This window comes from Sus scrofa, chromosome 14 (assembly GCF_054392235.1).
Source record: "Sus scrofa isolate SSC_HxYL_T2T_F1_AM1 chromosome 14, Sscrofa_HxYL_maternal_Yorkshire_Landrace_v2.0, whole genome shotgun sequence".
Taxonomy (NCBI): Eukaryota; Metazoa; Chordata; class Mammalia; order Artiodactyla; family Suidae; genus Sus; species Sus scrofa.
Genome location: NC_139396.1, coordinates 139,528,503 through 139,552,760, shown reverse-complemented (window position 1 = coordinate 139,552,760; position 24,258 = coordinate 139,528,503). Strand labels below are relative to the sequence as shown.

Below are 24,258 nucleotides of genomic sequence, written 5' to 3'. Positions count from 1 at the left end.
CACTATCTCCCTTTTGAATTAAATGTCTGTCACACTGCAGAGGTCTGTTTCATTGTTTGCTACTTCAGGTGAATTCTCCTCTTCTTTTAACTGGGAATGGTTTCTGAACTTCATCATCTTGCTTATGTTTTTCTTTTTCTGTGAGTTTAGGGAAGCCAAACTCTAGTCTTGGTGTGTTACTTCTATGCAAGAGCACAGCTTTCTATTTTGGGGGGATTAATATTTATTTTGGACAGGGGAGTTTGGATATTTGATATTCTTTCTTCAGTGTGAGCTGACTGTTATCTCCAGGTGCTGGGTGTGTTTCCAGAGAGAAGGATGCAATGGGTAGGACTAGGTGTCAGTGCCTGGTTGCTGGGATCTTAACAGCAGAAAGGACCTGCAGGAAGTTAGAGCAGGCTACTCCTAGTTGCAGAGAATTTTTATTAGCTTTAAAATAATTATGTTTGTTAAAAATTCATTTATTTCAAGGTAAAGTATTCAAAAATTCTGTTTAGTGGGAATTGCTCACAAGCCCCTAAAGTGGTTCAAATACCAGTGATCCAGGAATGGAATTTAAGCCTTTTATCTAACTTTGAAAATCTTTTAAAAACCATAAAAGAGCCAAGATGGTGCCACGTGTTGACTAAATACTCAGTATATTTCATTTTGCTCCCTTCTTCTCCTTGTTTTAAGACTGAAGCATCTTGACCATCTGCCTTTTCAAAGATTTATGAGTTTTTGTCCTCTGAGTATACACTCTATACTATATCAACCCTAGTCCACACTTTGATTACCACTGCTTAATATTTGTCAACATCACATGATAAGAATTCCCAAAGCCACTGTAAACAAGAGAAGTATATTGGTATGTGGTGCTTGAAAAAATTTTTTTCTGTTGTCCTTCCTTTATAGTCTAATTAATTCTGGGGTGCATCATGCAGATCCCACCCCTTCTGGATGAAGGACTTTATTTTTTAAGTACTAGAAGTAGTTATTGGCTGCTTACAGCTGAGTCCTTCTAAGTCTTTGGGCTAGTCTAGAGGAGCTGTCTTTCTCAAGGCTCTGCCTATCCCTTCAATCATTCTATATCCATTAATAAGGAAGTATTAAAAGGCACGCCCTAACCTTAAGACAATTCAGAAGGGCAACCATATATATAGGGTTTCAGTGGGATCAACTAAGAATTTTATTGCAGCTACATTGTGTAATTCCTCCTTTGGCCCACACTCACTTCCTTTATCAGCTACACCACCAAATTCTGTTGTTGAAAGCACTATTCAATTAAACCATATACATGTAAGTCTCTATCTCAGTGCCTATTTCCCTGGGAACCCAATCTAAAATATTATCCTCTAGCCTGGTTCTTAAGGACCAATTCTCATATTGAATGGCTAGATTCAGAACACAAGATACTTGCCAAGATTCCCTCACCCATTTAAAAACATTCTTGGATGGGAATAGGCAGTCAAAGAGAAAAATGTAGAAAGCCCCACCCTGGGCCTTTATCATAAATTCATTTATTCCTAACACAAATTTATATTAAAATAATACCATTTATAAAAAACTGCATCAAACCCTTCCGGAAATATAAGGATTTTTTTTGTTGTTGTTTTTATAAGAAAGCTACAGAGATTAACTCTAATGTAAAACAGAACTGATAGGTGCTAGAATGTCATAATAGACTTACTGCAGACAGAAAACCTTCTGGGAAAGAAGAGCTTAAATAGGGTTTTAAGGGATGAGTCAACATTTTGAATTCAGAGGGGGAAAAGGTATGACACTTCAGGCAGTGATAATATGAACACAGAAATAAAGATAGAAAAACACATGTTTTGTGGCTACTATAACAAAAAAGGAAACTACTCATTTTAAGACTTCTAAGAAAACATGAGTTCAAAATTCCCATTGTGCTAGATATAGAAGCTTCACAAAATCAGAATTCCAATCTGCAGAAGGCCCAAGGGAATGAATTAACATTGATTAAATTGAGTATTATTTTGACATGCTCCTTACTTTTTTAACACACAATGGAAGTTGTCTTTTTGACTAGCCAATCAATAATTCTACTTTCTGATGTGACTTGATTTGGGAAGCATGGTAAATACAAACTTGTCTTGTTCCATAAAGGAGTCAGAGTTTAAACAGGGATTAAGGGTTAGCAAAACTATTGCTCTAGTCTTCTATCTTGCCACTGTATGAAAACTCCACCAAACCTTAAGATGGCAGTCAAAAAATGTTAGAACAGGAAGAAGCTCTTGTTTTCTAGACTTTCATATACATAGTTATCATTGTAAACTTTGGATTCAGATTGACTGGAATTTAGATTTGCCACGTATTTCACATAATTTTGGGAAAATGACATAGTTTCTCTGAATGCCAATCTTACATTATTATGTTAACTTTTCAAATGATATCACTGAAAAGTTTAGTACCACAGAAGTTTGGTAAAGCATTTTGCATAAAGTAGGCACTCAATGTCCTTTTCCTCTCCATTATTGCATATATAAAGGATCAGAGACATGCCGAACATGGTTGAGAAAATCATACCAGCTAATGACACTAATTAATAACAGAAAAAGAATAAGATCAAGTTTTCTTGTCCTAAGATGACATTCTCTCATTTCTAGCATGATGCTTCTTGGACCAAATTGTCAGCAAAATTTTCATTTTCAGCATGTCAGAGCCCAAATGGAATTCATTAAACAGATGTCTATAGAACATCAGGAAAAAAGCACCCTTACCTATGACATCCAAGTGAAGGACAAATTCTTTTGTGGCTTTTTATATTTAAAATAAGAGTTGAACTACATTGGCCTAATTTTCCTTATCCTATACCTTAAATCTATTCAGTGCTCCTCGAGTAATAATATGGAAATGATAACACATCATATGTGAGAACCTGGTTTATTCTGAATCAGATACCATCTCCCTCATTTGCAAATTCAAACTAGGAAAGCACAGTGGATGTTTGACATCTGATTTTTTTCATAGATACTGCTTCTGCAGTCCCCGTCTCAAGCAGAAAGGAAGGCAACCAAGATCTACAAGGAACAAGGATAACCAGGGTTAACAGAAACTCAGAGCATCAATCAATTTTATTGCCCCCAAGGCAGTGTTTCCAATATTTATGCTGCTGGGTGATCTGCTATATTTATGATACAGAAAGTTGTCATGGCTTTAAAAATATGATGGATTCCTAAATTAATCCCAAATTCCTTGTCTTGGGCTTGAAGCATGGGCAGTCATAACAAGTACAGAAGTAACTCTAATCACAAAGTTAAATGTCCATGGGTTATGATGGAGGACTGACCATTATATCATGAACGGGTTTGTGTCAATAATGCTAAAATCCCTACCTATGCTTACGGATTGAGTGCTGAAATTCATTCTAACGATATTTATCAATGCACCGATATTTACACATTCTGTGGAGAATTTAAACATGAATGAGACACAGATTTAATTTCTCTATGTGTTTTGAGTCCACTTACAATTGAAATTTGAAAACACAGAATCTATCTTAAGAGAAGTAAAAATATAAAGTTCCAGAGATTTTAAAAAGTGAGCAAACACTTGTTGCTGAGATTAGGGGTGATGATAAAGATGGCTATGGCATTTGGGGAGATATGAGGAACAGAAAGTTATCGATGAGAAAAAATGTTTAGAAAGAGGCACAAGCAACGAGATAGCAATTGGAGAAAACAATTGAATGGTGCACAGGAAACTATTAAATTGAGGGTAGGTAGAAGCCAAATCCTGCAAGATCAAGAGAGAAGTTTTGACTTAATTCTAGAAACAATGACAAGTGTGGATGATGTTTTTACAAGGAAAAACTCCCTGTACCATAAGAAAACAAATTTACCCACAGAGTTAGTATGAATTGGAATGGGCAAGGACATGAATCAGGTTTATTCCTATTGCAAGAGCACGGGCAATAAGAAAGGACACAGTAGATATAGGGCTGAAAGATATTGTCATGTTAAAAGGAATGATAAAGAAAAGTATAGAGAGAATGGCATTTAAGATAGCTGTTGAAATTTGACCCTGTGTCAAAAAGCCAAAATTCTTACTTTGGCCTATGATAATCTATATGTTCTGAGCCTTTTTACATTGACAAACCCATGTCCTGTGACTTTTCCTACCTGCTGACTCCATGACAGACACACAGCCTCCTTTAAAAACCCTCAGACGTGGGTCTAGGATTAGGGCTTTTCCCTAGACAAGAGGAAGTGCTTTCCCCAAATAGCTGCATGGTTCACTCTCACCCTTTTTCTTTGTCTTTTCCAATACCTCATCTCCCTGAAGATTACCTTGACATCTTTACTTAAAATTGCAACCAGAGTTCGTGTCATGGAGCAGTGGAAATAAATCCGACTAGGAACCATAAGGTTTTGGGTTTGATCCCTGGCCTCACTCAGTGGGTTAAGGATCTGGTGTTCCTGTGAGCTGTGGTGTAGGTTGCAGATGCGGCTCAGATCCCACATTGCTGTGCCCTAGGCTAGCAGCTGCAGCTCTGATTAGACCCCTAGCCTTGGAACTTCCATATGCCAAGGGTGTGCCCTCCAAAAAAAAGCAAAAAAAAAAAAAAAAATTGCAACCCACCTCACTCCCATGCCATAACCAGCACCCTCCATCTTCCTACTCTCCTTTTATCTCTATCACTTAGTTTGATATACAAATGTAAACTAATATAACATACCTATTTATTTGGTGTACCATTTGCTGTATTTCTGTACGTGCTTGTATATAAACTCCACAAAAGGTAGGAATCTGTCCATTTTACTGATTAATATAGGCTAGGTACCTAGAAGGGTACATGACATATATGCAGCTAGTAAATATTTGTGGAAAACATAAGCCAGTACAACTTAACTACTGCTTTTCTCTCTCAGTGATTCTTGGATCTCATGGATCCTCCTCATGTTCTACCAGTCTAGGCACAGCACATGGGTCTCTACCAGTTTTTTGGATCACTCACAGCAGTTCCATGTTTGATTTTCTTGTATTTACAACTAGGATGAGAATGGAGACTCTGCAAGTATTTTTTTAAAAGAGCCTATTTGTCTGTATTATTGGGCATATCTCTTCTTCCTTGATGGCTTGTAGGCATTTCCTCTACTGCTTCATTATTTGACTCTTACATTATATTTAGGATACTTTGAATTAATTAGGAAATCTCTTTCAATTTAGTTCTAGGAAATTAATCACTGTGATTAGCAACTGTTTTCCATTTTCATATGTCTTTTAAATCAAGCTAAACATATTGGCAGAAATTTGGCAGAAACAAAGTAAACTATGTTTAGTGTGATTTGGAGCTAACCCCAGTAATTTCCATCTTTTCCTCAGCATCTTCTCCAGAATGGGGACACCATTCAACTTGACATCCCAGAATCTACTCAATACCAGGACATCAATACCCTAGACCCAGTCAGAATTATGGTCATTCCTCTATGTGCAGACATGTGAGTTAAAAGATTAGAAGTCATGAATAACAGTCTCTAAATTTTTGTATGTGGGCTTCCACTGATACTGTGCAATGCATTTTCTCTCGGCATGCACTAAACCAGAGGATTATACTCTTACATGGGATGCAAACTTTTATATTTATATAAACCTGTACAATAATATATGACATCTTGGAGATTTAAAGCTATTTGGTTTGATGTAACTTCTTTTCATACAATCTACATTCAAGGAATTCAAGAAAGCCAAAAAAGTTGACAATTAGTTGACAGGTAGATCCTGAGTACCCATCATGGTCACTAACCAAGTGCTAAAAAATGGGGAGTTATAAGAATATCTCCCCCACAAGTACTGCTAAACAAATAAGCAAAATATGACAAATAGCAAGGAAACGAGGAAAAAGAAATCATGGCAAATAGTCAAATTTTAAGTACTTTACATGAGGTTTAAAAATATACAAGTTATTACAGGATTCTGAAAGTTCATAATTATTTTATATTTTTTTATTTTATTTTTTTTTTCTTTTTGCTATTTCTTTGGGCCGCTCCCATGGCATATGGAGGTTCCCAGGCTAGGGGTCGAATCGGAGCTGTAGCCACCGGCCTATGCCAGAGCCACAGCAACACGGGATCCAAGCCGCATCTGCAACCTACACCACAGCTCATGGCAACCCCGGACGGTTAACCCACTGAGCAAGGGCAGGGAACGAACCCGCAACCTCATGGTTCCTAGTTGGATTCGTTAACCATTGTGCCATGACAAGATCTCCCATAATTATTTTAACAAATACATTTGGACAATCAAATGTTTAGAAAACATAGGTTTTTAAATGAAGAAAATTAAGTTTCTATTATAACACCACCCAGAAATCTTCAGTTTCAAAATTTTAGTAGGCATCATTTCAGTATATCACATCTCACATTCCTTTTGTCTTTACAGGCTTATTGAATGCTTACAAAAGTAAGAAACAACAATAATAAGGTCTAAGACAGTCTTTAAAAATCTCTGAAGGATGGCAAAGATTTGGCACACTTACTGTACTGACAGTCTTACAAGATCAATTCATTATTACCAGATGTTTTCTTGGAAGTAGGTTTAAGACATAAAAAAATGTTTAATGACTCTAGATTTGATGTCAAGTGCATTACTGTCATCATCAATGAGAATTTTCAAAGGAGACTTACGCACTCAGGGACATATATACAGGACATATATACCCTGAGTATACAGGTTATAGGGATAGAAATGGGATCAATGATAGATTTAGCACTTGGCAAGAGTCACTGCAGAACTTTTGGTTCACAAACTGGTAGCATCAAGCACATGCCTTGGAATTTGTTAAAAATACATTAACTCAGCTCCTACTTCAGATTCCACGAGTAAGAACCTGTTTTTGTTTTTTCCCCAAGACCCATAAGCAATTCCTTTGCACATACATTTTGAAAACACTTCCAAATATAAGTTGAAAATTTTTTTGGAGAAAGAGCTCAATGAAGCCAGGGAGGTTATAGATGCTTAGAGGACCTTCTAGATATACCAAATAATATCATTATGAGCTGTAAAGAAAACAAGCAATGATATCAAACTACAACTCAATCAAAACTGGATCTTGAGATGTACACGCACACACTGGAGACAATCATACAGGTGAGTCCCCCCAAGGGACCAATGGTTTAAATAAAAATTGTGGGTGACAAACCTGAAATTGAGGACAGTATCTCTACTCTTGAATTTTTTTCCTTGCAATTTTGGGGAAAGCTAGCCTAAAAACTATTTTAGAGATATGCCTGGAAAGTGCCAACCAAAAAAAAAAAAAATCACTGATTGAGAACACTAGGTTATGTCAAAGCTGAAAAAGAAAGTTTTTGTTCACTTTTAGAAAGCTATTTGTTCTTTAATTATGTGCCAACTTATTAGTTTAATTTGCAACTAAGAGAGAGTCAGTCAAAATATATAAAACAGGCTAGGAAAACCAGGCTCTTAGGACAGTTGAGACTGTAACACTTATGTTTTGTTGGTATATAGGAAGTAAATATTTAAACTCTCATTTTTTAAAATTTATCATTTTTAAAATTTCTATTATTGTTCCTTCTCCTTAATGTACATGATATTAGTAAATTTTAAATGCCTATATAGTCTTTGATAAACAATATATTGAGTTTCATATGAAAAAATGTTTCAGTGATAGGGATACACATTACAAAATTATATCTTTACTGATTTTAGTTTAATATTTTTAATCTCAGTGTTCCTCAAAAAGTTTGCCAATATTTTACAATTTTATTAGGTTCAGTAAATGAAATGTATTTTTTTTTTTGCATTTACATTTAGGAGAAGGCTATGTTTCCAAGGATGAACCATTACTTTAAACGTTTTTTGAAAAATCGTCATTGATAAATTTTGCCAATAAACTTTGTTCTTACCTTATTCAAACTCATATATAAGAATCAAAAGTTACCATTGTACTAGATAGAGCAGAGCAGCAACAGAAAAAGTGCAATTGAGTATTTGATATGCACATGTTATGAACTAATTGTCTCTAAATAAATGTTGATTGGTTGAAGAGTTGATTACTGAAGTAATTGCTCACCTCTGAGACGGAGGGAATAGCAGGACATTTTAAACCAGTGTTTCTTAAAGTGTGTTCCCTAGCTTGTCTGCATTAGATTCAGCTAGTGCTTTCAGATACACTAAATGGACACAAGACCACCACTACTCACTCAGAATATGAATGGAATCTAGGAATCTGTATCTAAAAGTGCACTCAAATAAATCTCATGTAGTTTAAAGTTTGAAAACCAATGAAATTCTAGATCTTTGTCTTGATATAAAGGATAACTTCCTTTTACTTCAAAAAGTATATCATAAAGCTACTGTAATATTTATTCCTAAAATTCCCCTACCTTTCAAATTCAACTATTCTGGAAGAATATAGCATACCACACTGATTATTGACATTTTGTTTTGGTAGTTATCCAGTTATCAAGATTTATTGTAGCACAGGGTAAATATTGACCTCATCATTGGCTTATCATTTGCCCATTAGCTGTGTCCATCTTCTCTGTGTCAGCAGGAAACATCTGATGCATCTTTGACTGTGAACACACCACTTTAACCATTTACCTGAAATATGTTGGAGAAATTGAAAAGCAACAGTATTGATGACCAAAAGAGTAGGAAAAAAAATTGATTTGTGTAGCAAGATAAATGGGCTACATTTAAAAAAATCAAATGCACTTGCATTTTAGGAAACAAGCTTGAGTCATCGCACTTAGATGCCAAAAAAATAAGTAAACAAAAAAACTGAAAAACACTTATGAGAAAAATCTAAATAAATAAAGTTTTTCTTTATGATGGAAGTATACCAATCTTTACAATTAAGGGCAGTGAATCTTTATGGAATAAGTGAACCCATTTTCAAAGGACAAGGTGTCTGTTCATATTAGCAAACACAAGTTTACTGAGGGGCAGTCCTGCAAGAAGAAACTGAAAAAGAAACACACACCATGAAGTTGATGAACACTATGAGTTTCTGGCAGAATCTCGTGGGGAAAGGAAGAAAATGACACTTTGGGTCAAGTAAGTCTGAGCAGAATAGTAGGAGGCTGGTGTGAGGATCAGTGTGGGACAGACCCTCAGGAGCTAAGAAGGGCAGGTGAAGTCAAGAGAGGTGGTGATGACAAAGCGAAGTCCTAACTCTCACATGCATGTCTCAGGTAAGTCACTTTCTTCTAACAAAATATAACCTTCCATTCAGAAGGGACAGAAACACTTTGGAGGGATAATTTTTGTGTGTTTGGGTTTAGGGGGTGTTTTGATTTGTATTTTCTTCAATACCAATTCATGTTAGACTCTTTCACTTTAAAAATCAACAAAGCAGCCTAGAGAGCCTCTAACTTCTCTTTGCAAAAAGGTGCATCTGAAACTTAGGACATTGTTGTCAAAACCATATTAAACACCTTTCAAGGATGGAGTTTTTCTTTCTGCTTTCTGTAGTAATGTCCCAACTTCCATTTGTGATGGAAGATGGATTTGTCCTCACAGTTCTTGAGAGACACTTGGGAAATCTGACTTCTTCTAGGTGAAGCTGCCAAATGAGGACGTCACCTGCATGTGACATGACAGAAGGGCCCCATGCTTGAGAAAAGGCTGCAATTACTATGTCCCCTGGAAGTTTCCCCAGGGGCATTTGTCTAGCATTTTATAAGCTGCTCTCAATAGTCAGTGTTTAAGAAGTATGTGCCTGGCTGTCAAGCCCCAATGCTGCCTAAATTACACAGATAAGGAGTTCTAATAAGATACTTTAGAAAGTCACTTATGCCATAAGGTATTCACCTTATCTCAAGACATTTCTATTTGGATAATAGGAACTGAAAGTGTGAATGAATGCCTTTCGCATGCCATTAAAAAGCAGAGAGGGAGAAGCCTCCTTTCAGCCACCAGGGACCTCCTTCTCAGGGTTGTTCACTGCTGTCTCAGCTAATCACCTTCCGTGCTTTCAAAAGCAGAGGATGAGTTTTGACTTCATAGAAAATGAGTTTAAATCAGAAGTCCATGTGGCCTCCAAATCTTGGATTCCTGCCATGGCACAATGCATTTCACCTTTGATTTAAAGATGGAGAACATGTGGCTTCCTAAAAATGAAAAACTCCTTTGCTAAACTCCCAAAAGCCTAATGCAAGCAACTGTTAAAGGAGAAATAAAAAGACAGACACCAGAATTGCAAATAAGCAAAACTTAGTGAAATTGGGTCACCGATCACCTTTCTGTAACCCTGAAGAGTCAGTGGCAATTATGTCTCCTTCTCTCTTTATCTGAACCATAACCAGATATACAGTTGTTGGGTATTACCATATGTGTAAATCCTATAGAATGTGAGCTTGGTGAAATTAATAATAATAATAATAACATAAACCAACATTTAGTGATTAAGAATCTGGTGCTGTGCTAAGTGACTTATATGTATTATTTAATTAAATTTTACCAAGCTTGTGAGGTGGGAACTAGTATCATTATTTTGTTCCCACTAGAATAATAGTAGGAACTAGTATTCTATTATGATAGAATAATATATTATTCTATATTATTATCTTATTGTTCTTATTAAGATACATCTCAAAGACAAAGAAAATTAAATTGCTAACTTAAGTCTCTACTACTGGTGAATGAGAGAGGTGGTATTAGGGGGAAAAAAAAGTTCATTCTGTAGCCCACATCCTCAACTGCATTTGAAAAAATAAAAGTGATCAGCAATTAATTTTTTTTTTTTTTTTTTTTTTGGTCTTTTTTTTTTTTTTTTTTTGTTGTTGTTGTTGTTGTTATTGTTGCTATTTCTTGGGCTGCTCCCGCGGCATATGGAGGTTCCCAGGCTAGGGGTTGAGTCGGAGCTGTAGCCACCGGCCTACGCCAGAGCCACAGCAACACAGGATCCGAGCCGCGTCTGCAATCTACACCACAGCTCACGGCAACGCCGGATCGTCAACCCACTGAGCAAGGGCAGGGACTGAACCCGCAACCTCATGGTTCCTAGTCGGATTCGTTAACCACTGCGCCACGACGGGAACTCCAGCAATTAATTTTTAAGCTAATTCTTGCATTATAAATTGTTTCCACATCTCTAAATAAAGAATCTCTCAAATATCAAGGGACCTGAGGGTTTTGATAATGAAACCCTTCCAGCCCTAACATGCTCTTTCTGTAAAGGAAATGATAATGACTCAGAAAATAGCTCACCTCTCAGCAGAGGTCAGTCACCTCCAGATGAAGGTGGAAAGTCTGTTCGATGACATTAAATGCTTCTCCAAGGTTATAAATCATGTGGACAAGGAAGGTAAGAAGGTTTCCATTTAGAATAGGGAGTTTGGGGATACACTGCTTTCTTATATAGGAAGGTCTTCTTTTCATTTCAGGTAACATAACCCGCATTTTTTTCTTCTGTGAAATACTGTTTTAGTTGATGGAATCCAGAGGCAAGAGAAAGTAAAAACTCACCCTACTCTTTCTAGAACCTAAATTAATGACTACTCTTTTCCCAAAGGTCCCTTTTATGTAATCCAAAGGACCAGAATTTGTAGACCATCTGCCACAAGGGGAATTTAGTTTTCCCCAAAATCTACTCCCCCCGCCCCCATCTTGGAGCCCTTCCTCCTTCAGGCAGCCAGACATCCTAGCAAAAAAAAAAAAAAAAAAAAAAAAAGTTGTCACTAACTTCTCAGTGAAGGAGAAAGGCCTCATAGTTAGGCTGTGAGCAGAAGCATGCCATAAAGTTACCAGCTTAATTAAGCCATTACAGTTTTTAGAGGTTTTTAAATACAGGCAGTTTGAATGTATAATTGAGTCTGAGTATAGTCTCATTCTATATTTTTCTTGGTCTGCTCAGAACCAGATTGTGAATGGAAAACATCTGGGATAACATCCTGTGACAACAAGGCCCGTTCCTCATTTTCACTGTGATTTCCACAACGAATTTATGAGGTGTTCCTTTTTTATTGGCTTAGCCTGGGAGTCAAGGGCCTGGACCATTGAAATGGCAAGCACAGAAGTCAACCCCACCAATAGTGCTTTGACTGTCAGTCTACCCACAGTGTTCTCAGGAATGATATCCCTCACATCCTCTGCAAACAAGGCTACAGAATGTTGTTGAAGGAAATATTTCCTTTGGAAAAATAATACTGAATTGGCCCTGCGGTTGGAGATGAAAACTAATAGAGATGAAAAACCCATGTTCTTCAAGTTTGATTAGGAGAGGATAAAGTCCATTGAAGCCTACCTTTGGGGGGAAGTGTACATTTAGGGAAAGCACAAGAAGCCTGTCGTTGTGCTGTAAACATCACTTAGCACTTCACAGCTTAGGTTTTTTTACTAGTTGATGGCTACTTTTTTTCTTTTTTTTTTACAAGAGATTATGTCTTATTTAATAATACATTCAGGATATTAGGTTATATCTCAGACTTACTCTAATCCCAACAGCTTACTCCCCACCCCAATCATACATAGATTTTAAGTACAAGCATATATTGAGATGCTAAGGGAAATTTGCTGTGCTCACTTCATCAGCACACATACACTCAAATTGGAATGATACAGAGACGATTAGCAATGGTCCTGAGCAAGATGCACACAAATTCATGAAGTGATCAAATATAAGACCTGAAACCACAAAACCCCTAGAAGAAAACAGAGGCCTAGGAAACTTGACATTGGTCTTGGTGATGATTTTTTTTTTTGACTTTATATCACAAGCAAAGGCAATAAAAGCAAAAATAAACACGTGGAATTAAATCAAACTAATAATCTGCATAACAAAGGGTACCATCAACAAAGCAAAAAGCATCCTAGTGAGAGAAAATATTTCTGCAAGTCATGTTTCTGAGTAAGAATTAATATTAAAAATATATGAAGAACTTATACAACTTATAGCACGAAAATCTAAGATTAGGCGAAATAGATGAACAGACTTAATTTTTTCAAACAAGTCATACAGGCCACTAACAGTTATATGAAAAGGTACTTAACTAATCATCAGATAAATGCAAATCAAAACCACAATGAGAAATTGCCTCACACATTTCAGAATGGATATCATCAAAAAGATAAATTATGAGTTGGCAGGGAGGGAAAGGGAACCCTGATGCACTGTTGATGAGAATGTAAATTGGTGCTATAACTATGGAAAACAATGCAGAGATTTCTCCATAAGATATATCTGCATTTCATGTTCATTGTGGCATTATTTACAATACCCAAGGTATGAAAACAACCCAAGTATCTAATGATGGATAAACAGGAAAATGTGATATGCATACACACATGCACATGTGAGCGCACGCACACACACACACACACACACACACACACACACACACACACAGGAATATTATCCAGCCATAAATAAGAAGGAAATCTTACCATTTACAACAACATGGATGGGCCTTGAGGTCAGTATGCTCAGTGAAATAAGTCAGACATAGACAAATACCATACGATATTATGTATATGTAAAATCCAAAAAAAAAACCCCAAAACATTAAAAAAAAAAAACAAATTTATAGACACAGAGAAAAGATTGGTGTGGTATCCAGAGGTTGGGGGACAGAAATGTATAAAAGGGGCCAAAAGGTACAATCTTCTAGTTCTAACATAAGTCATGGGTATATATGTACAGCACTGTGACTATAATTAATAATGTATGACATTTGAAAATTGCTAAGAGAGTAGAGTTTAAAAGTTCTCATCAGGAGAAAAATAATTTGTAAGCATGCATGGCGACTGACATTAACTGACATTGTTTTGTGTGTATATGTATACAATTACTGAATCATTATGTTATATACCTAATACTAATGCTATAAGTCAATTATACCTCAAGAAAAATTATAGATTATATGTCAATTATACCTCAGGTAAAAGACATTTTTGTTGGGTCTAAGAGTGTCCCAAATCCCATACCCACCCTTTCATCTGCTGGCAATTGCATATCCTCTCCTTAAAACTAGTTCAACCTGATAGAGAGGTGGGAGGGAGCTGAGCAAGCAGAGGAGAAGTATGGGATGGGGGAAGTAGCCTGCAATGGGTCACAAAGGAAAAAAAAAAAAAACGAGTATCAGTGATCTCAGGATACCTACAAGTTTCCTCCAGTTCCAGTAATTCTTTACATTGACAGAAAGCTTGTATAGTGATTGAGCAGTTTTTGTTGTTAGATGGTACTTATAATCCATTGAAGCTGGCATTAAGTCATGTCTAATTTATCAGAAGAAAATAAATCTCAGAGAAGAAAGTATGCATTTTAGGTCAAATGATATAAATAAGTAAATTCTCTCCCTTCCCCTTTTTCTCTTTATAGAGATTCTCAAAGAATTAGAACCCAAATCCTCTACTTTTAATATAATTCTAGGTTAATGTGGGCTTTACTTTCACTTATGTTGGTATATAGTTCTACAGTCTGCATTCCTCAACTGTAGCCTCCCAGGAAAATATTTTTATAATCTTCAATCAGGTGTCCATCTGCTCTGCTTCTTTCCTGTTAAATGTTAAGTCAATCAAATCATAAACTTGGTAAACTTGGTTGTATGATAACTTTGTTAAAATAAAACCTGCACTGTTAAGAGCATTTCAAACAGCTTATCTGGAATTTTTCTTTAGAGAATGAGTGCCTCTTATGAACTTAACGGCTTGGATGCACATTTAAAATGGATGCACAATTTTCTGAGTAAATATCCTACATTTTAGGAGGATAACTATGCCAGCCAGCACTGTGTAGTTTCTGTGTAGAGAAAGTGTGCCAAGCGAAGTGTTCATCCTTGTTCAGGAGACTGAATTCAAAAGTAGCTTTCCTGAGATATATTTGCTTGTGGTAAGTAACTTCTTATTTCATTGTCTTAAAATTACGCTTTTTTGAGATATTTATTTCTGTTGTATACCTTACAGTAAGATCTCATAAATTTGTGTTTTGAATCACTCTTGATGAGAGGAACATTAAAAAGCGCAATCTATATGATAAGATGCAAGGGAGAAAATAACAACTGAATATGAGTAGTGAAATATACAAGGATGAAGTAACTTCATGTTGCCCAGTCCCTCCCTTGAGAGTCCCAGGTTTTACCAACTCACATTTAGAATTCTCTGGTCTTCATCTTTCCTGGGCCACACGGAAGGACAACAGTGTATATTTCTGGATATACACAGCCAGCTATCCGAGCTTCTTCAAAGTTGAGTACGATTCCTTGGAAATGAGCTCATTGGCTCCCACAGTTCCTTATAAATTACTCTATGGCTTACAGCCAGTGCTATTGGTTCAGTTTCCCAGAACACTAGTTCTCCAACTTAAGCAAGCATCAGAATCACCTGGATGGCTTGTTACAAACTGGGTGGTGGTTCCCACCCCTTGAGTTTCTAATTCAGAAGCTCTGGACTAGGACCCAATGATTTCACGTCCAACAAATTTATGGGTGATGCTGCTGCTTTGCTGCTTATATAGGTATGAGGACTCCAATTTGAGGACCTCCGACCTGGAGGGCCCAATTGCCTATGAGATGAACAACAGCTGACATTTGTCAGCTAAGTTCTCTGTACCCTGGCTTCAGATGACTGAAGCAGGTATAATGGGAGGCATGGGCTCATGGGCTATAAGCAGGAGGTAAGAAGGTCAAATGCATTCAATTTTTATTCCATCCATTCCTAAGCTCTATGGCTGAGAACAACAGGTATTCTAGGTGCCCAGTGGGTTTTCAGGTTATTAAGCTTTTAAAGGATGAAGTCTGCCAGCTTACAATTTGAAGGCAAGCAGCCAAAAACTTGTGAGAGGAAAAAAGATATGGCCTTAAGGTGCTTGCCCAGAAGCTTTAAATTTATCTGATATAACCAAGTTATAAATTGAGGGGGAAGACATTTTGCTTGTTAAAATAATCAGTTATATTCCTAACACTTGGGGAAAAGACCCCAGGGAAATGCAGTTCTCTTTCAACTCTATAGATTTGTTGATTTTTCCCCTCACAGGTGTAGCCCTTTGAGACTGTGTAATTAGGAAGAATGGAATGGTTTAGGAACATCTGCATAAGGAATGAAGATGACTATGATGGATCACACAGCTTTCATGGAGGAACTGATGTTAGGCATATGTAATCATAACTTGATTGTGAAACAATTGTAAATAAAAATATAAATGGAACACATATTAAAGAGAAATTTCTGGGCCAACGATTGAAGGACAAATGGAAGCAGGTGTTCTAAAAAGATCTTTGCTATTGCATTTATCTACAATACTCAAGTAATTTGGAAAAAGACTTTTCATCGTGCAGTCTTTGTGGTAGTATGGTTTTATTTTCTTGTCCTCTTTTTTCTTTACATTTTATAGATACAACCTGAGTCTCTTCTATGTGCAAAGGAGTGTAACAGATCCTTTGCTTGATACAAAAATACGTAGAGAAAAAAACCAAATAAACAAAATAAGAAACGAAAAAGGAAAAAATCACAATGAATACTACAGAAATACAAAAAAAAATGAGACTACTATAAACAATTATATGCCAACAAATTTGACAACCTAGATGAAATGGACAACATTCTAGAGACTTATAGCCTGCTAAAACTGAATCAAGAAGAAATAGATGAACTGAACAGACCGATCACTAGAAATGAAATTGAATATGTCATAAAAACACTCCCTACTAATAAAAATCCAGGACCAGATGGCTTCACAGAAATTAAAGGCATAAAAATAGGACAACAAGAGGTACAACAGTCACTGTATGCAGATGACAATACTATATATAGAAAACCCCAAGGACTCAACCCAAAAACTACTTGATCAACAAATTCACCAAAGTAGCAGGGTATAAGATTAACATTCAGAAATCAGTCACATTTCTGTATGCTAACAATGAAATATTAGAAAAGGAATACAAAAATTACAATACCTTTTAAAACTGCACCCCAAAAATTCAAATACCTGGGAATATACCTGACCAAGGAGGTGAAAAACTTATATGCTAAGAACTATAAAACATTAATCAAGGAAATTAAAGAAGATATAAAGAAATGGAAAGATATTCCATGCTCCTGAGTTCTAAGAATTAATATTGTAAAAAAGGCCATACGACCCAAAGCAATCTACAGACTCAACACAATCCCTATCAAATTACCCATGACATTTTCCACAGAACTAGAACAAACAATCAAAAAATTTATATGGAATCACAAAAGATCCAGAATTGCCAAAGCAATGCTGAAGAACAAAACCAAGCAGGAGGCATAACTCTCCCAGACTTCAGGCAATATTACAAAGCCACAATCATCAAAACAGTGTGGTACTGGTACCAAAACAGACAGACAGACCAATGGAAAAGAATAGGGAACCCAGAAATAAACCCAGACACATATGGTCAATTAATCTTTGACGAAGCAAGAACATAAAATGGGAAAAAGACAGTCTTTTCAGCAATCATTGCTGGGAAACCTGGACAGCTGCATGCAAAGCAATGAAACTAGAACACACTCTCATGCCATGCATGAAAATAAACTCAAAATGGCTGAAAGACTTAAATATAAGACAAGACACAATCAAACTCCTGGAAGAAAACATAGGCAAAACAGTCACTGACATCAACCTTACGGATATTTTCTCAGGTCAGTCTCCCAAAGCAACAGAAATAAGAGCAAAGATAGACCAATGGGACCTAATCAAACTGACAAGCTTTTCCCCAGCAAAGGAAACCAAAAAGAAACCAAAAAGACAACTTACAGAATGGGAGAAAAAAGTTCCAAATGATGCAGCTGACAAGGGCTTAATCTCTAGAATATATAAGCAACTTATACAACTCAATAGCAAAAAAGCCAACAACCCAAGGGAAAAATGGGCAAAAGCCCCAAATATACATTTCTCCAAGGAAGATGTACAGATGGCCAACAAGCACATGAAAAAATGCTCAAAATCACAGATAATTAGAGAAATGCAAATCAAAACTACCATGCGATACCACCTCACACCAGTCAGAATGGCCATCATTAACAAGTCAACAAATAACAAATGCTGGAGTGGGTGTGGAGAAAAGGGAACCCTCCTGCACTGTTGGTTGGAATGTAAGCTTGTACAACCACTATGGAGAACAGTATGGAGATACCTTAGAAATCTATACATAGAACTACCATATGATGCAGCAATCCCATTCTTGAGCATACATCTGGACAAAACTTTCCTTGAAAAAGACAAATGCACCCACATGTTCACTGATGCTCTATTCACAATAGCCAAGACAGGGAAACAACCCAAATGCCAACTGACAGATGATTGGATTAGGAAGAAGTGGTATATATACAGAATGGAATACTACTCAGCCATAAAAAAGAATGACATAATGCCATTTGCAGCAACATGGATGGAACTGGAGACTCTCATACTGAGTGAAGTAAGTTAGAAAGAAAAAGACAAATACTATATGATATCACATATCTGGAATCTTATATAAGACACAAATGAACCTTTGCACAGATAAGAAAATCATGGACTTGGAGAATAGACTTGTGGTTCCCAAGGAGGAAGGGATAGATTGGGAGTTTGGGGTTAATCGATGTAAACTATTGCCTTTGGAAGCATTAGCAATGAGATCCTACTGTGTAGCACTGGGAACGATGTCTAGGCACTTATGATGGAGCATGACAATGTGAGAAAATAGAATGTGTACATGTATGTGTAACTGGGTCACTATGCTGTACAGTAGAAAGAAAATGTATTGCATAAATAATTAAAATTAAATTAAAAAATAAAAAATAAAATTCTAGTTAAATTAAAAAATAAAAAATAAAATTCTAATATACACTAAAAAAAATAAGTAGAACTTCTAAGACTTAAGAGGCAATGTTTGATGCCTATCAAATTATAAAGCATAGGCAGATGCTATCAACAAAGAGAAAGGTACAGGAGGTATTATCTGAGGAATGCGCTTAAGGTAATATTATTTCCTCTTACAAAAATTCTCCATTAAGATAATTACTCTGACTTGCTAAGAAGTTCAGTGAGACTAGAACCATATCTGTTGGTATTGATTAAATTAATGGTGCATATTCATGTTGACTCTATAATTCATGGGAGAGCCAGATAGGCCCATGATTCAGAAAGAGAAGATTGTATACCCTCCTCTTTAAAGTTAAGTTCCATGACCCTGGACTTTGATTCAAACAGGCATTCTAATCCTTTAGCCAACTTTTTCAGACTGTTAGACTCTAATCTAGTTCCTTAACTCAGGGGACCTGACTCTACTTATGCACATCATGTGTTTCTTTATGCTAGTCTTCCTTTCTTTGGATACAGAATCTCTTTATTTCTTTTATCCTCCTTTCCAAAATAACTTCTCTATTTTTTTCTTTGAAAGGCATAAATGTGACTATAGTTTTCTATGTAGTTTATTGTGTTCAGTTCTAGGGCTACTGTTACAAATTGCTAAACTTTTGGTGGTTTAAAACAACAGAAATAGATTCCCTCACAGTTCTGGAGGCCAGACGTCCAAAGTCAGGTTGTCTGCTAGCTTTGTTCTTTCTGGAGTCTCTGGAGTAGAACCCATTCCTGTATCTTCTCTCTGGTGATCCTTGGTGATCCTTGGCTTGTCGATGCCCCTCTGTAGTCTCTACCTGTGTCTTCACATGGTTTTACCCCTGTATTTCTGTATGTCAGCCTTTTTTTTTTGGTCTGATATATAGGATGATCTTATTCAAGAGTGTCACCTTAATTACATGAATAAACACCATTATTCCAAATAAAGCCTTATTCTGAGATCCTAGTTAGACATATCTTTGGGGAGAGTGGGGGAAGACACAAAACCCAACCCACTACAATTGTGAAAGAAATTTGAGAATTAAAAATAATTATTAAAAAGGAGAAATGTGGGAGGGGAGGAATAAATTAGGAGGTTGGGATTGACATATACCCACTACCATATGTAAAATAAACAAGTAGGCTCAGTGGTTAACGAATCCGACTAGGAAACATGAGGTTGCGGTTTCAATCCCTGGCCTTGCTCAGTGGGTTAAGGATCTGGCATTGCCATGAGCTGTGGTGTAGGTTGCAGATGAGGCTCAGATCCTGCATTGCTGTGGCTTTGGTGTGGGCCAGCAGCTACAGCTCCAATTAGACCCCTAGCCTGGGAACCTCCATATGCCACGAGAGTGGCCCAAGAAATGGCAAAAAGACAAAAAAATAAATAAAATAAGATAATAAAATAAAATAGATACATAACAAGGACCTACTTATGGCACAAGGAAATCTACTCAATACTGTATGATAATTTGTATGGGAAAAAAATCTGAAAAGGAACGGATATATGTATACGTATAAATGATTTACTCTGCTGTATACCTGAAACTAACACAACTTTGTAAGTTAAACATACTTCAATAAAATGTAAATAAATAAATAGATGTTAAATTAAATAATAACGAAAGGCAAGCCTTGAGACTTTCTTTTCTCAGAGACAAAACTTTTCAATCACTCCTTCACAAGAACTGAAATAAGTAATCCTAAATATAGATGTTAGGGGATAATATGAGTCCCCTTAACAATTTGGAATGATCTGGAGTCCTGAAAAGACAGAGATAGAAGATGAATGCAATCACACCAGCACATCCTGTAACTCTGTGCTCAAGAGAGCTAGGATTTGAAAAAGACTTCAAATGGTTAATGGCCTTTGAGATAACTTTAATACACACTGGAGTGGGGATATTTTCATAAGCAGATAGGCTTACTCATAAAGCAGGGTGGTGATTTCTAGAATCTGAAGGCATTGTAATTTTAACCTGATCTAGTCTTCAGGCATGGGCTACCCAAGTGACCTCAACTCAGTCTACACTCAAAACTTCTGTCTCTGCTCCTTGAAGCATTTAATCACCTTAGCTCTTTGATCGGTTCATTCTGTTGCCAGTTCTCAATTAAGAAAAAAAAAAAAAAACAGATCAGACTCACTTTCTAACATTCTACATAGGGCTTTAATTTTCTTGCGCTATTTTAGGAATTAGACTAAAATTATGTCCATGGCAAATCTTTTCTGAAGTGGAGTTGGGATAATTAAAAAGATTTCTGCAGAAAAAAAGTTTGCATAGAACAAGTCTACTTCTCAATTACATTGTTATTTTCGAGAAAATAGGGCAAGTGAGTTTCATTAGATGACTCAGTGACTAGCATTGTCATCTGGCTTGACAATTTCCAGTAATTAATGTTGTTTCCCAAGTATATCCTGATAATCAACCACAAAACAGCATCCGTGATTCTCATGTGTTCATATTGTTAGGGAGCAGTGGGAGACAGTCTCCAACTTTAGAACTAAACACAGGAAATGATTTCTCCTCACCACCTAATTTATTACAAAATATTCTTGCATGCAAAAAGATGCCATCTACTAGAAATAATTCTGGCAAGACATATGCCTTGGGCATAATCCTCAGAAATAGAGTTGAAGAGTTGATCCAGATTTAGAGATACAGCTTATCAATAAGGGCCTCTTCCCTGTTCCAGCTGCGTTCTGAACACTTCATTTTGAGTACCATTGAGTACTTCATCAATAGGATCCAAGAGGGAACCTAAAATACTCAGAATGAGATTGGCTTTACCACCCCTAGACTCCAAGCATCCCCATGTGCCAGTGAAGGGCTGAGCCTCAGATCCAGAGCCTTCCTTAATGCCCCACACTTAATAGCCTCATCGTGACTATATCAAGCATCAAGATAATTATTTCCTTTGGCTCTGTTCACATCAGTTACCAGAAGAAACCCTAGCCTCCCAGGTCATATAGCATAAACCACCATCAATTAACCCCGGATGATAGAAATAGTCTCCTAACTTTCCCCGCTTTCCCTTTATTCATAGCAATGTCTACCCACAGCATTCAGAGTGATCCTTTGTATAATTAGGTTACTTATGCCTCTGTTTAAAACTATGCCTTTCTCTGTAAGGCAGGGCTTTATTTATTTATTTATTTTTCTTTGTAACATACACTGCTGTCTCTATATGCATAAAACAGCATATAGGAGAACTCAGAAAACATTCGTCAGGTAGATAGACAGGGAGAGAGACAAGATGGAAATTTCTCCTCTTCTCAATGCTCTCTTTCTACTGCCTTACTTTAAGTTCTAATTATTTCATTTACCTTATTTTTTTTCATTTTGCATTGTACAGTAGTATGTGTATGTAGTTCCATTTTAAAAAATGGGGAAAAATAAATAAAAATGTATAAAATAAAGTTATATAACCCCACCATTCAAAGTTAATATTTTGGTTTATTTTCTTCTTGATAGGTTCTATAGTAATAAATTCTTCCATCATATTCCAACCCAAATCCTATTCCTACATGAAATACAGTCTTAATGCTGTCCCCAGCTGCATCCATTTCCTGTGGTTGCCATAACAAATTATCACAAATTGGTGGCTTAAATGGGATACATTTATTCTCACAGCTCTGGAAGCCAGAAGGCAGAAGCCCAAGTGTGGTCAGTGTTACACTTCCTCTGAGATTTTAGTGATGCTTTCTTTACCTCTTCCAGTTTCTTGTGGTTTCTGGCTCTCATGGCTTGTAGCCACACCCCTCTACAAACTCTTCCCATTGACTTTTCTTATATTTATCTGTTCTCCTTTTTCTGTCTTTTATGAAAACAACTGCCATCTGATTTATCCCCCAGCCAGATAATCCAGGATAAACTCATCTCAAGACCCTTAATTACATGTACAAAGATTCTTTTTCTAAATAAGATCACATTCACGGATTTTTAGGGATTTGCAGACATATCTTTGGTGGGAAAATCACCATTCAACCCACTAGAACAGTATTAAATTTCTCAAACAACGTAAATATATTTATGTCACTGCTTTGGGTTAAAAATCCTTCAGTGGCTCCTCATTATTTAAGTTTGAATGGCATGAAATGCATTCACAATCTGATCCTTGCTTAATCTTGCAAGAAAATAGACCTCATAATGCCAGACCATCCAGCATGGTCACTCCATTCCAATGATGTATAGAGAGAAAAACAGAGGGGGAGGTCTCCTTGGCAAAAATGGCCTGTTTCCTAATTAAACAGCTAGACACTGAGATTTGGTATTTTGTGAAAATGTGACAAGTTGAATTCAGCCATGGGTCAGAGCATGGATCATAGAGATTGGTTTACACTTGTATTTTTTCATCAGCTGGGACAATACATGGCATTAATAAATTATTAATTTGTTTACTGAAAAGAATGAATGGAGACAAGTATTAAATTCAAGGTTCAAAGACTCAAATCTCTTTTTCCCCACCCAGTGTTGCCTCTTTGTTTTTTCCTATGCATGTGCTTTTGAATCTCTCTTTTAGAAGAGTGTACATATTTATGTCTCATTGAATTAATTTCTCCAAAAAGGAGCCCATCATTCCTGTCTCTTTCTCTTGTTCAGATGTTGTATGAGTGCAAGATGATAGGAGCAAGACAAGCTGTGCTAAGTGCCAAAGTATGAAGTGTGAAATTCACATGTTTTACTTAGTCATTTTCCTTCTTTTGTCTCCTCTTAACGTATCAAAGGTAACAGTTTGAAGCAAGTCTCTGCAGTTGTTGACTCCTTTCTGACAGAATTAGCTGGGGCAGTTCAGTTGCTCTGATTTATTGTTGAGTCTCATCCACTTTTTATTGCTTTCAGGCATAATTTTTTCCTTTCATTTTCTTTAAAGAAAATTAAAATTGCCCACAGTCCTCCTTCATGGTTACTTGGTTTGACAAATTCATCATAAAAAAAAAAATGTAGAGAATGGCTTAGAGTGGATCATATTAGCCCTGGTGTATCTGTGATACAAGATCATTAAGCTCGCAGGGAATTGTTCTGAGATGGTGAGAAATGAAACCCCAGAAGGAAGCAGAGCAGTGGCTGGGTACCAAGGGCAAAGAGCGGAAGTGATCCATCCCAGTGCAGGTAAAAAATGGGAGTGGAGGATGTTGTCTTTGGTGAATTTAAAAACAATAAGAAAACCAAATAACATCAGTCTACACTTTTAAAAATTAATATACAATTTTTTAGAGCAGTTTTGGGTTGACAGCTAAATTGAGAGGAACTTATAGAGACTTCCCATTATAATCCCCAACTCCACAGTTATCAGCATCCTCCACCAGAAACGTGTATCTATTATAATTGATTAACCTGCAATGATACATCACAATCATACAAAGTCCATAGTTTATATATTATGATTCACTTTTGGTTTCGTACATTCTATGAGATTGGACAAAGGTATAATGACATATGTCCATTATTATGGCACCATACAGAATATTTCCACTGCCCTAAAAATTCTCTGTGCTCTGCTTATTCAAT

The 24,258-nt window shown here is 36.5% G+C and overlaps 1 long non-coding RNA gene and 1 other non-coding gene across 2 annotated transcripts in view; one reads left to right on the top strand and one right to left on the bottom strand.

The window, feature by feature from the left end:
* LOC110256696 (uncharacterized) overlaps window positions 1–24,258 on the bottom strand; it is a 189,114-nt gene that overhangs the window by 127,568 nt on the left and 37,288 nt on the right. The gene's annotated exons all lie outside the window — the stretch shown is intronic.
* LOC146397042 (U6 spliceosomal RNA) lies at window positions 12,486–12,592 on the top strand. Its single transcript, XR_014828491.1, has one exon. It is a non-coding gene; the product is annotated as a U6 spliceosomal RNA (small nuclear RNA).